The sequence below is a fragment of the Microchirus variegatus genome, assembly GCF_963457635.1.
Source record: "Microchirus variegatus genome assembly, chromosome: 3".
NCBI classification, from domain to species: domain Eukaryota; kingdom Metazoa; phylum Chordata; class Actinopteri; order Pleuronectiformes; family Soleidae; genus Microchirus; species Microchirus variegatus.
In genome coordinates, this window is record NC_139804.1 from 12,313,381 (window position 1) to 12,327,428 (window position 14,048).

Sequence of the window (14,048 nt, forward strand, 5' to 3'; positions counted from 1 at the left end):
AGACGTCTTTGATTGCAAGACATCAGGAGGAGCGACTGGAACGAGCAAATGATAAAAGAAGCAAGAATTTTTGTTAATGTTACGTTAATTTTGGCCTCAGGTAACAAGCTAACATGAATGAAGTAATTATTACTATGCATAACAATGTTGTACAGCTCATTTGGACAATATGGGGGGCTGGATATAAACATGTTAATAACTCAAAAACTAAAGCAGCACAAACGACAATTTTTGCTGCACAAACCTGCACAAACGAAGCACAATCGATTACAAGTATTTTGAAATGGTTTTATTGGGGGTGGGGGGCCAACTTCACGGAGCTCTGTGAGCTTCCGTGCTGCTGTGATTCGTTCACTGTCAGTCACTGACTCACTCATGATTCGCGCGTACGAACGAACTGAGACAGAGAGCTGTCACGGAGGAGGACATGAATCACGTTCAGCTGTCACTGACTCTTCATGATTCGCAAACACAGAACTGTGACGGATTCAGTCCACGGCGAAACAGTCGCGGCGGCGCGCTGCTGTGTGTCTATTATAGAAGACTTTTACAGAAACGGGAGACACTTTATTTGTCCTTTTCTCCAAGCTAACGGCTAATGTTGAGTCAAGCAACACACACACACACACACACACACACACACACACACACACACACACACACACACACACACGCCCCATTAACAAACTTAGGTACACATAATGAGAGGAGAGGAGACAGAAGAGAGACTCACCAATAGCTGCAAGATTTGATTGCATATTTAAATTTCTATTTTATTTTTCATTTGTTTGACACTTTTTGTGTGTTAGTTTGTTTAGTTTCTCGATTTAATATTTGTTTTGTATTATTTAAGCTATTTACTTTTTGTGTGATTGCATTTAAATTTGTATTCCATTCTTAATATTTAAAATGTACAGTGTTTATAATACTTTTACTTTGTCATTTTGCTTTTTATTTATTATTTCCCACTTTTATTATTTATTGTTTCCATTTCAGTGCAATAAAACATTTAACAATCAGACATTTAGTGACACACTTTATTTGTTTATTTGACAGGCTTGAAATGCATGCACATAGTGTTTCGTTCCTCAGTTCAGTTGAGCTCAGCAGCAGCCATCCGTTATCGAAAGGATCAAGCTGTCAAAAATGGATGGATGGAATAAGTAATGGTTGCGAAGATTCTATGTAATATTGTCCTCTGTTAAGGAGTTTGACAGCAGATTACTCAAAAAGTACACCTACTTGATATTATTCATGTAGGTAGTCTAGGAGATACTTAATTCAGTAGTGTATGAATTTTGGACTACTTATTGAAAAAAGGCTTTTTATTCCATGTTAAAGTTGGGTGAAATCGACTTAATCTTGTCCTCTGTAGAGGATTTTGAAAGAGGATTATTCAAAAAGTACACAGTAAAAGTACTTGATATTATTCATGTAGGTAGTCTAGGAGGTACTCAATTCAGTAGTGTATGAATCTTGGACTACTTATGGAAAAAATAATTTTTATCCCATGTTAAATTTGGGTGAAATCGACTTAATCTTGTCCTCTGTAGAGGAGTTTGAAAGAGGATTATTCAAAAAGTACACAGTAAAAGTACTTGATATTATTCATGCAGGTAGTCTAGGAAGTACTTAGTTCAGTAGTGTATGACTCTCGGACTACTTATGGAAAAAAGGCTTTTTATTCCATGTTAAAGTTGGGTGAAATCGACTTAATCTTGTCCTCTGTAAAGGATTTTGAAAGAGGATTACCGATGATAATGATTGGTAGACGGCGGTAGGTGGCGCCACATGCCAAAACATGATTTGAAAACATAAACATGATTTGCATTCTGGAAAATAGTTTTTTTAATGCAAATATTTTGGCTGTACTGTTGTTGTTGGTGAGTTCAGTTTGTTATATGAACATTATTCCTGAGTCTCTGTGACATATTAGGAGGATTTTATGGCCAGTTGCTTCAGATTTATTACATAATACACCTTTAAATGTGATGAACACACGACTTAGAGTTGAAATATAAACAGGTTGAGTGAAAGAATCGGGAGTTATTAAACTACTTAAAAACATTGTTGTTGTTCCTAATAATTATAAAATGATATAAGGGAAATCAGGCAAAGGCAACATGATTCCTGTAACACATATAGAGTAATAGCCACAGTCAATTAAATGAACCATTTTCATTGATCGTTTTAATCTTTATCTACGTCACTGTACTTTTCAATTTTGCATTTATTTACAAATCCATGGTTTAAAGCCGAAGTTAACGTGACGTCGGTATTCATGAAATCCACTAGCGCACGTCATTAGCGTACTCCCATCATGCCTTTCGCTGTTCATGTACGCGCCGAGCAAGTCGATAACGCAGACAGCTCGTTCACATAGCCGAGAGGCATTATGGGAGTGACACTACTGCGCATGCTCTATGGGCCCCATAACCCGGAAATAAACGCGGAAGTCAAAAACTTGTTTGGCATATGCGCTGGGTGAGCAGCTTATCCTATACAAAGGCAGCAGCCAGTCGCATCACATCCGGGCGTTCTGCTGCTTCTCATTGGCTAATAAGCTGTCAATCAAAACTTCTATTGGCTGTAAGGAAGCCACAGAGGTGTCAATCATTCATCTAGACTCATCCCTCGCTCAGATACAGCCAACGAAGAGAGCCACAGCTCAATAGAGCCATCTGGTGTTTTTGGAATGGAAAATATGTCGAATTCTGAACTTTGAACCAAAGCCATAAACAGTTTTATTGAACACTATTAGTGATTACTGTGAGTAAAAACAAGTAGTTTAATGAATAAATACAAAGGGCACCAATGTTTCTAAAATGTGAAATATGAAACCTGCAGTTTTCTAACAGAAGACTAAGGTCAGACTGTGTACGCCAGTATCCAGATATACTTTAACAGCTTCTGTGCTGTGAGTACACCCCAGCACAGCGCCACCTCTTTTCAGAAAATGGAGTTTATTCTTCTCCAAAAGGCCTATGTTGTTGCTATCTCATCATCTTTGTTATTTACTAATTTACTTTTAGAAACATATTCTTAATAATTTTCAGACAAGAACGCCACAGCATTGGGCCCGGATATGGACTTGATTGAGGATACAGGAGGCATAACACTCAATTGCTTGCTGTGAATTATCAGATTTTACTTCTGCTGTGTTCTCGCTCAGATATTATGTGGAAATCTGACTATAGAGATAGTAGGAGTTCCTGGGATAATGTTCAAACCGACTTTTTCAGTTATTTGCATCCTCACATCTCTCCAGTCACCTTGAGGAACATGTCTAGCTTTTAAAAGGAACCCCGTCTATGAAGAATTGTAGTTGTTAAAAGATAAATAATAATGTTAGTATCAGTTATAATAAAGTGATATAAAAAACCCTCTTGATGTCTTAGTTTTTATAAAATTTGTAAAAAAGAGTTTAACTCGTAGGTCGCCATTGTTATTTACGTCGCAATGCACTCTGGGTAGTGTCGTCATAAGGTTGCATAAGGCTTCGGGACACTGTTGTGACTGTTCATATGTTCAGCCTTTTTATTTTAAACCTAAACAAAACATTAAGGAGGAGACCGAGTGTCCTCCTCTTCTTGTTTATCCAACTCACGTTTATCTGTGTAAGTGTGGGCCATGGTAACAACTCAGTGCACATCAGCTGGCCACTGTACCGCTGCATCTGACGTGTTTGGATCTATCTGTCTGAGTGGCAGCATCATTCATATGTGGCACGCTTTGGTTGTTTTTTCGGCCAATCGCCTGACGGTCACGAAGAACACAAGGCTACTTATGCTCCCAGCCAAGGCTGCAGCTGCTGCTGCTGCAGTGTGTGTGTGTGTGTGTGTGTGTGTGTGTGTGTGTGTGTGTGTGTGTGTGTCGGTGTGTTCACCGTTGGATGATGGACAAGGAAAACCCGCAGAAGAAGTAAACTGTGGCTGTACTTCTTAACAAAGACAGAGACAGACACAGATGTCACTTCTGCTGTGAGTGGACTCGTTAGCATTTTAAGCTAGCGATCTGTATGCTAACGTGTTATCATAAACGTTAGCAGACTTCATCGTCGCAAAAACAACAAACGTGTTTTCATTAAAGTTGTTAATCTACATAACGTTAGTGTTCATTCACATACAGGGATTAAAACACGTTTTGTCTTTTAATAATCCACTGTGCGTTTCAGAATATTATGTGGCTGCATTGTTATTCACTAGCTTCAGGGCTTGAATCATGTGTGAATGACACAGCTTTGTGTATGAAGTATTGACTGTGATGCTAATGATTTACCAACTAGCTGAGAGTTAGCACATCATCAGCTCATTCAGTAGCAGACTGGAGAACACTGTAACGTTACACTTACTGATTACTTAACTGACTGAAGAGGTGCATTATCAGCTTCCTCTGTGACCAGTGCTGTGTCTGATGGTTCGCCTAACGTTACAGGAGCGGGTTGCCTGCTCAGGAGAGCATCCAGCGTCTCTTGTCTGTGGCGTTTTTAATGCGCATTACACTCGCTGCTCGAGGGTGTTTATGTGGGAAAATTGTTGGAAAAGCATTTGGTTTTAGTCTTCAATTATACCCAGCCGCTCCGGTGAGCTCTTTCAGCAGTTGTGGAGAAAAATGTTGAGAACACAGCCGCGGATCTTTGGGAAGTTGTGTCCGTCCACAGGGATCTTCCCACTGTTTTCCCCTCTTCTTGTCAGTAGGAAAGCAGTGTAAACTCACATCAATCCCCTTGTTGTCTTTTGACTGGAAATTGGATCCAAAAGCAGCACAATGTGGCATTTTACTTTATAATTACTTTAACTGTGCACAATCAAACAAACACTAGGTCAATAGCTATTCTACCAAGTGCAACCATTATATGTCATCCCCCCCAGAGTGCATTGCGCACGGAAAGCATGGCGTCCTATGCATGTCAAAATATGTACTTAATATTATAGATTTTTAAATCAATGGCAATATTTTATGTGTTTCTAACAACATCTTTTAGTAGAAGAAAACAATTTTGGCTTATTAGGGCCTACAAGTCTTCATAGCCGGAGTTCCTGTTAACGCAGTCTTACTCAAAGGAAGTTCTGTATTTGCCAAAAAACCTTATGTAAATCAGTTTCTCCACATCCACTTCCTGCCCCTCCCTCTGATGTACAAAGCACAGAGGAGCCAGTCGCTGACTCCTCATATTCAACATGAAGCCCTGTCTCATCATATCTATCATCACTGCGTGCTGGATAAAAGGTATCATTCATTCATTAAGCCGCATTATTTCAAAATTCATATCAAACCTTAAAGCATTTTCAAAGGAAGTTAATGCCTCTTTCTTAATGCTGCTTTCACAGTAATTGATTTATTCCCGTAGGTGCATTACAAGAGGTGATCCACAAACAGCAAATTTTAATCCATACATTCTCTTTTGACAGGTGTTCACCTCAGTAAAGAAAAACAAGTGTTTCAGACTCCAGCTGACCTTTTCATGAAATCAAAAGGTCAAGTCAATGTGAGCCTTACACATAACATCCCAAGCTATGACACGATCCTCTGGTATCAGCGCTCAGCAGGAGACAATTCCCTAAAGCTGATTGGCTATGTTTATTATAAAACACCCAGTATTGAGAAATCGTTTCCCAAACGCTTCAGTGTGAGTGGAGACGGAGAGAAAACGGCTTATCTTCACATCCAAAACCTTTCACACCCTGAGGACAGCAGAGAATATTTTGGAGCAGCAAGTATGCACAGCAATAAAGACAGTGACTATGTCACACAAAAACCTCCAGAATGATGATGCAACAGATAACAGCAGCAAAGTCACATGACACTGCAACACAGCTGCGAGAAACAGTGTTGATTCAGTACAACACACAAACTAACAGCCACTTTATAAGGTACACCTATTCAAATGCTTGTTAACACAAATCTAATAAGCCAATCATATGGCAGCAACTCTGTGAATTCAGGCGTGTGCAGTGTCAAGACAGCTAGCTCAAGATGCTGAGCAAAAAACTGTGCATCAGAATGAGGAAAATGAGGCGTATTACAGTTTTTCTCCATTGGTTTGGCTCATTTCTTGAAACCGAAATTACATTCTCAAAACTCTAAGATAGTTTAGCACAACACCATAGTTCACTTGCAAAAGCTCATATCTCTGTCAAAACTGTTCATTCATGCTTCAAAACTAAATTCCTTTCTGATATAAATAGTCAGTGTCACCAAAATGCAAAAGATCCTTCTCAATTGGTTTGGCTCATTTCTCGAACCAGACCGGACGTTCTCTACGCTCTTGGTGCTTTTGACAAAATAACCTGGATGGTTCAGCACAACACCATGGTTCACCTGCAGAAGCTCATATCTCTCCCAAAACAGTTGACTTATGTGTCAAAACTAAATTTATTTCTCATAAAAATAGCCAGTGGCCTCAAAATCCATTGTCCTTTTGGACAATGGATTGTAAGCACTGCAAGTCAAAATGTTTAGATGTTTTGTCGCTGTTGCAGAGGAACATTGAAATATCCCTCATGTCCTCAGTCCTTTGCTTGGAGCAGGGACCTCTGATTTTGAGCATGATGCTCATACACTATCTCCCGCCAAGCGGAGAAAAACTCTTCAATACTATTGAGGAAAGGAGAGTAAGGTGGTAGGAACACCATGACCATCCTTGGATGAGTAGTGAACCTGGATCTGATGAGCAGGCCATGGAGGAAATTCACATTGTCCCACACAAGTGCACACTTTGGTAGGTGAGGCCCGACCAGACCTCTCATTTTCAGGGATCAAATCAGAATGAAGGTGGCCCGAGAAAATGAGGAGCTTCTGTGTAATTGAGGTCAAGGTCAGGTGAAAATAGAACTTTGCTAACAAAGGAGGAGTTTCACACATCTTAGATGACAGATCAGATCAAAGAATGTGTCAATTATGATAAATTTATCAAATGTTCCAAGAGATTCATATATGATATTCTTGACTAATTTTGACAATTGAACAGACTATTGTGCAAGTGATGACTTACACAATGAAATGATGCTAACATGTTTTGCAGAGAACAACCATTAGACTGAGACTTCGACAATCAGTTTAGATCAACAAGATCTATTCACTTGGAAACTGTGCTAACTGTGTGCTACAAGTACTTAATCATTTACAAAGATGTACTAAGACAATTGCAATTTGATAAATGAATGAGAAATGCAATTCTGTTTTGGACAACTGCAAAGTGGTTTGGAGATTTGTCCATGTAGTTTTGAGAATGTCATTTATGTTTCAAGAAATGAGCCAAACCAATGGAGAAAAACTGTAAGTGGCTTGAGAGCATTATTATTATTATTACAGTTTTGAAGGCAACAGGTGACGTGATGAACAACAAAAAGCTTCAAAATAGGCATCTATAACTTCACGATTAAATATCACAAATAATTATTTTGCTCATGAGTTTAATAATAATAAGCAATAATAATGAATTACAGTTAAAGAAAGGCCAAATCTGAATGCACTATCTAAAGCCAAGCCAGTGGACTACAGCAGAAGAGAGCCCCTGAGCTTATTAGGTGTCCTGTGTACCTAATAAAATGGTCAGTTAGTGAATATTTGATATTTTTCTATCCCAGTGCGACAAAAAAAGCAGGAAAAGTTGACAGAAACTAAAGTGAACACTTGGAAATGCAGTATATCTGTATCTTGAGAAACTGAGTCAGCCAATAGATGGAGACACAGGACATGGTTCAAAGCTCATGTCAGGAGGAAGTGGAGATGAATTAACCGACACACAGAGACGTATCACCCTGCCTCTTACTTTTCCTTCCATCACTGTCTTACAATGTCTTTATCTACTCACATGTTTGGTTTTCTCTTCATCTGTTTTAAATGTAAGATGTACTACTAATTACAAGACAGTAATCATTCATAAAAAAAAATAATAATAATAATGATATATGATACTTGAGTCTTGTATTGCTTTTGCTTAATCTGAATAAATTATATCAACTAAATCTTCTTTCTCCACAGGTCAGGTGAGCGCTGTTACATTTCAACCGTCTCCTCCTCAAATAGTGAAGGAGAAAACCGATGTGAGGATCAGCTGCAGTCACAGTGATAATAGCCTTCTGTTAATGCTCTGGTATCAGCAACAGCATGACAGTCCGTCTTTGACCCTCATTGGGTTTGGATACGCACAAAGCCCCCCAACCTACGAGGGATCCTTTGGGAAACAATTCCAGCTGACAAGAGAAGACATAACAAAGGGGGCACTAATCATTTCGAGTGCGAACACATCGCACACTGCTGTTTATTTCTGCGCTGCCAGTACACAGTGATGTGGTTTAGCTTCACTCCCCACCCAAAAATCCATCTCCTGTAAATGAGATTTAATGTGTCTCCTTTTATAGACTCTCTCTGCAGGGAGCTGCATTTCTCTTGCAACAGCAGGACAAACCTGGACAATTGTCTCCAAGTGTAATTGGATTTCTTATCATCTTACTTCCATATAAGTAACTTAGCCCCAGAACCTTTTTTAGCTGTGCTGTTATTTTACTACAGGGATGACTACAGTGTGTGTTATCATCGCATCCAAGAATAGTCGACTAAAAAGCCAGGGTGTATGACAAGCCGTTTGAGCATTTATTCAATATCCTTGATATCAGACTTAAGGTCTATGTAGTAAGGTTTTTGTCCTCACTAGAAAGACAATTTAGCACACGATCAGAACTACTAGGGTGCACTAGTAGAACGACTGTCTACTAGTAACGTCTTTTCCACTACTATTGCCACTTTTGGCCTACTAGTGCTCAATCAAACCTTTCTAGTAAAACTACTGTGCTGCATTAGTCACACTATAGGCCTTAGACATGTGTCATGCACTAGTGCCCTACTGGACTCTACTAGTAGCACCAAAATGCCCACTAGTAGCATCAGTAAGGCATTTTTGACCTCACTAGTAATTCTAGTAACCTTGAGAATAACCACTACTATTATTAGTGAAAGCACCAGTAAGAAGTGTTTGACCACTTATTGAAAATAACCACTAGTAGTACTAGTAAGAGCCAAAATGTCCACTAGTGGCACTAGTAAGGCATTTTTGACCTCACTAGTACTACAGTAACATTGAGAATAACCAGTAGTACTAGTGAGAGCCAAAAATGTCCACTAGTAGCACTAGTAAGATGTTTTTGACCTCACTAGTAGTACTAGTGAGGTCAAAATGTCTACTAGTGAATATTTGGACCCTTACTAGTGCTACTAGTAGGCCAAAAACACCTTACTAGTACTACTAGTGGGCATTTTGGTACTTACTAGTATTACGAGTGAGGTCATTAGCAACAGAAAGAGTGATTTTAATTAGATGCCACATTTTTCAGTTTTCGTTTATTAATGTTAAAAACACATTATAATGCTAAAGGTAGCATTATACACACAAATTGACACAAATTACTATTCTACATTGAAGCAAAAAAAAAAAAATCATCTGCTGAAGAAACTGAAAAGTGTAAATGTTTTTTGGTTGTTGTTAGTTGTGTAATGTTTGTCATATTGGAAATTTGCTAGTTAAAATATACACTTACAGCAAAATGATTTTAACAAATTCTCAACTGAAGTACAAAAAAAAAAAAAAATTTACATGAGAACATGAAAGGAAATATTGAACAGTGTTGCAGTTTCCATCACCACAAAGAGCAGATCAGCTCAGATAAACATGCAGGTGTTGTTAACATGGTAAATATAATTTGCCCCGAACACTCGCTCAACTGTTTTATTCACTCTTGCCAAGTATATCTGTTATTATATTTCATTTAATTTTATTTCAGTGTGCAGCAACCAGATAAAAATGAACTTCAAAGTATAAGAGGTTATCAGACACTGACCCCTGCAGGGTTCATGGGGGATTGCACTGCATTCACAAATCATCTTCTGATTTGGGAAAATCAGGATAATTATGTGAGTTATGAGTCGGTCAAATATTTGAAAGCAGCAAAGAAGTAGCCTGAATCATTCATAGTGTACATATAACAGACATAGACATAACCTCATAAAAATACTTATTATGCTTCACAATTAAACACATATTTTTTTACTTTAAATGTACACGGATATGAAGCTACAGTGTGAAATATGTTACATACATACACTTATATCACACAGTATTTATAGTATCAGATTATTATTTGTGCAATAATAATTTTAATTTTCATGTTCTTCATTAAAACCTCATCAAAGCTCATAAAGCTCCTTTATATTTATTTGTGCATATCACACGTTCTACTCCACGATCATTATCTTTGCGGATTCATGTTATAATAACTTAATGTGTATAATAATATAATCAGTCTATAAAACTACATCAATAAAGCAAAAAAAATAAATATATTATGATATATGATATTGGACATGTTATGATCTGGCACAACACAATATATTATGACATGATATGATTAGGTTTATTTTTTACAATCAATAAATCTGTGAATTAGTTTCTCAATTATTGGATTAATTGTTTGTACCATTTTTGTTTCCCAGCCCTCAAAATAATGTTTTCAAATTATTGTTTAATTATTTTATGTATTTATTGTTTATTTAACCAGAAAAAAGACCCATTTCACAATGGTGACCTGCAAGGCAGCAACACACTGAACCAGTGATAAACCTCAGAGCACAATGGTAGACCATGGTAGACATGGACTTATGCAGCTGTTAGAAGCACACATACAGCATCGCCATAATCAAGTAGAGGTCAGAAGGTAGCTGATATCAGAAGCTTCCTATATTCCCTTTCTCTGAGGGAGAAATGTTAGTTGTTTCTGTAAAAGAAACTGAGCTTTGTCCTTGACTTAGAAACCACATTTTTAACATGCACTTTGAATGATAGCTCCCCATCAATAATTAATCCCAGGTACTGGCTCTGCAACTCTGAAGTTCTAATTGAGGGGATTATTTTCTCATGGGAACAGTTTAATGTAACAGTTTCTGCACTGCATCAAAGGCAGACTGCAAAAATGTGAATGCTTGTGCAATCAATTGTGAACCACAGTAAATTGCGGAATCATCAGCATACAAACTGTATGAGGCATTTGACAACTTTGCACACAGATCGTTCATGTAGCTTGTAAACAAAATGGGTCCTAGAACTAAACCTTGAGGTACACCTTTTGTAGCCTCAAGAAAGCTGGAACTTACTCCAGCCATCTGAACGCATTGCGTCCTATTTGCCAAATAATCTTTAAACCAAGTGGCAGCTTGTGCGGACATGCCGTATTTGACAAGAATATCTAGCAAGAGATTGTGATCCACAGTGTCAAATGCCTTGGACAGGTCAATGAACAGAGCAACACAAAAGCTTTTTGGGTCCAATGCCTCAAACATAGCATTTATAACTTTTAGGGCAGCAGTGATAGTGCCGTGTTGCTTCCTAAAATCTAACTGAAGGGAGTTTAGAAAGTAAAATTCCTTCAATTCAGTGGGGATTATTATTAGGGATTATTTCACCACCATTATCCTGAATTGCATGTTTATTTATCATTCGTTTCCACTTAATAATAGACGGATCATGCAAAAAAGCCTGCTCATGAAAATCTCTTAATTAGAATGTGTGTTTTAGTTTTGGACTTTTAAACAGTTTCTTTTCAATAATTATTCTGTTTCAATCATTTCTTTGTCACACGGTGCAAAGAAAACAAAAAAAAATCCACATTTAAGAAGCAGAAAAATCAAAGAGATTGTTTTAAATGTTAAGAAAAACACCAAAAATCGATGGTCAAAGTAGTTATGTATGTATGTAATATAATATAATTCAAGATAAAATATGTTATATAATACAACATAATATAATTTATATTATAATTAGTCTGCAACAAAAAGACGGACGAGTTCCAGTGCAAAAATAATGATTTATTTAAACAAATGAGGAAAAATAGACAGTAATCAGGCATGTGTGTGTGTGTGGGGGGGGGGGGGGGGGTGTGCGTGTGTGTGTGTGTGTGTGTGTGTAAGGGAAAATAAGGCCAGTGATGTCACTTCCTCTGAGCAGCCACAAAAAAAAAACACAAACAAAACAAAAACTATTTTGCGTTTTTCCTTCCCCGCAGTTGTGTCTTTTCTTAGCTGCTGCAGAAATAGCAGCAGCGTGCATGTGTGTGTGTGTGTGTGTGTGTGTGTGTGTGTGTGTGTGCAGGGAGCTGCAGCGCCAACTGCACAGCTGCTTCCACACAGATGGAGGCTGAGATATGCACCATGACAAAAACACTGCAGGTTTTTGTGTGATGCTTTTTCACCGTGGGGACAGGGGGGACACAGTGATATATTCCCATAGAGCCGCTGTACAAAAACCTCCTCCCATTCACACACACACACACACACACACACACACACACTACACGCTTAGTGAACACGGTATATTAAAAAAACATCAATAATATGTTGACTCTCATATTTCAAAAATAAAAACACATTATGCAGAGAATATTTTGATTTTAAACATTAAATAAACTTTTAACATTCAAACCTTTTGATTTCTACTAAAACTCAACGTCACAATTGGACTGCAGGATTAAATCTTCATCCTCCTGGATTATTAGACCATGTCTCAGCAACATTTTTGTATAAAGTTTTGATGAGTTTTTGGATGGGGAGACGGTCAGTGTGACACTGGAACTGAAGCTGACTTGGGAAAAGGAACACAGGGCCCAATTTTGGGTAAGTCTGAACTTCAACAGCCTCATATTATTAAAAACAGAACAGGAAAAAGCTGGTGTGAATGTGAAGGACAAAGTGAAATATATTGAGCTGAGCAGAAAACACTGTGAACTACGGTAATCCTGCTTACTTCGGCCAAGGAACCAAACTGACAGTTTTAGGTAAATATTTCCTATTATTTCCGATTTATTCATGAAAATCCCTCCACTTTAGAGCTGAGGTGTAAACAGATGAATATGTGCAAAAAAAATAAATGCATTTATGGTCGAGAAAGAGAGACTCAGTCAAGATTGATGCTCAGTCTTTTTGCACTGTGACAATGTCAACGAGGCTTACTTTGGAGAAGGAACCAAACTGACAGTTGTAGGTAAATGTTACGCTTGTTATTCTTTATTCATTACTTGAATGTTTATCGTTTAGCGCATCTGTACTGTGACAGAGAATCTGGAGTTTATTTCGCAAAAGGAACTAAACTCACAGTTTTAGTTGAGTCTGAAAACACTGTGAATAACAATTATCCTGCTTACTTTGGAGGAGGAACCAAGCTGACAGTTTTAGGTAAATATGTATTTTATTACTACATATTCATTACGGTCACCTTGATTTAGAAACTATGTATATACTGAAAAAAAATTATTAAAGACACCCTGAAATATTGAGCTGAGCAGAAAACACTGTGACCAACACTTATCCTGCTTACTTTGGAGAAGGAACTAAACTGACAGTTTTAGGTGAGTCTGAGCTTTTACATATTCAAATAAAATGTCAACAACAGAAATGTTAAGAAAAATGTGAAGAAAAAAATCTGTTGTGGAATCTTTTGAAATATTGAGCTGAGCAGAAAACACTGTGAACACTGGTAATCCTGTGTACTTTGGGCAAGGAACCAAACTGACAGTTTTAGGTAAATATCTCCATTTATTACTGTTTATTGTTGACTGCACCTTTGACTCTGTGTATGTTATATTTATATATTATGAAAATAACCTTTAAATATAGAAATGTTGATGTGAATGTGGAGAAAAGAGTGAAATCTGACCAACACTGAGCATGCTTTCTTCAGAAAGGAACCAGTTGTATGTATTGTACATTAATCACTGACACTTTCATTTAGAGACTTAATGTAAACAGAAACATTGCTACAAATGTTCCAAAAACACTTTTTATAGAGACAGACTGGAGAGTTTGACGTTCAGTCATTTTACACTGTGACAACAACAACGAAGCTTACTTTGGAAAAGGAACCAAACTGACAGTTTTAGGTAAATATTACTGTTCATTCTCATGTCACGTTGTTTTAGAGTCACAATAAACGAGCTTCAATGATTTCAATCATATTTAGAAAATTGTTGATAAAGGTTGAAATAGAAAAGGCCGGTGTGAAT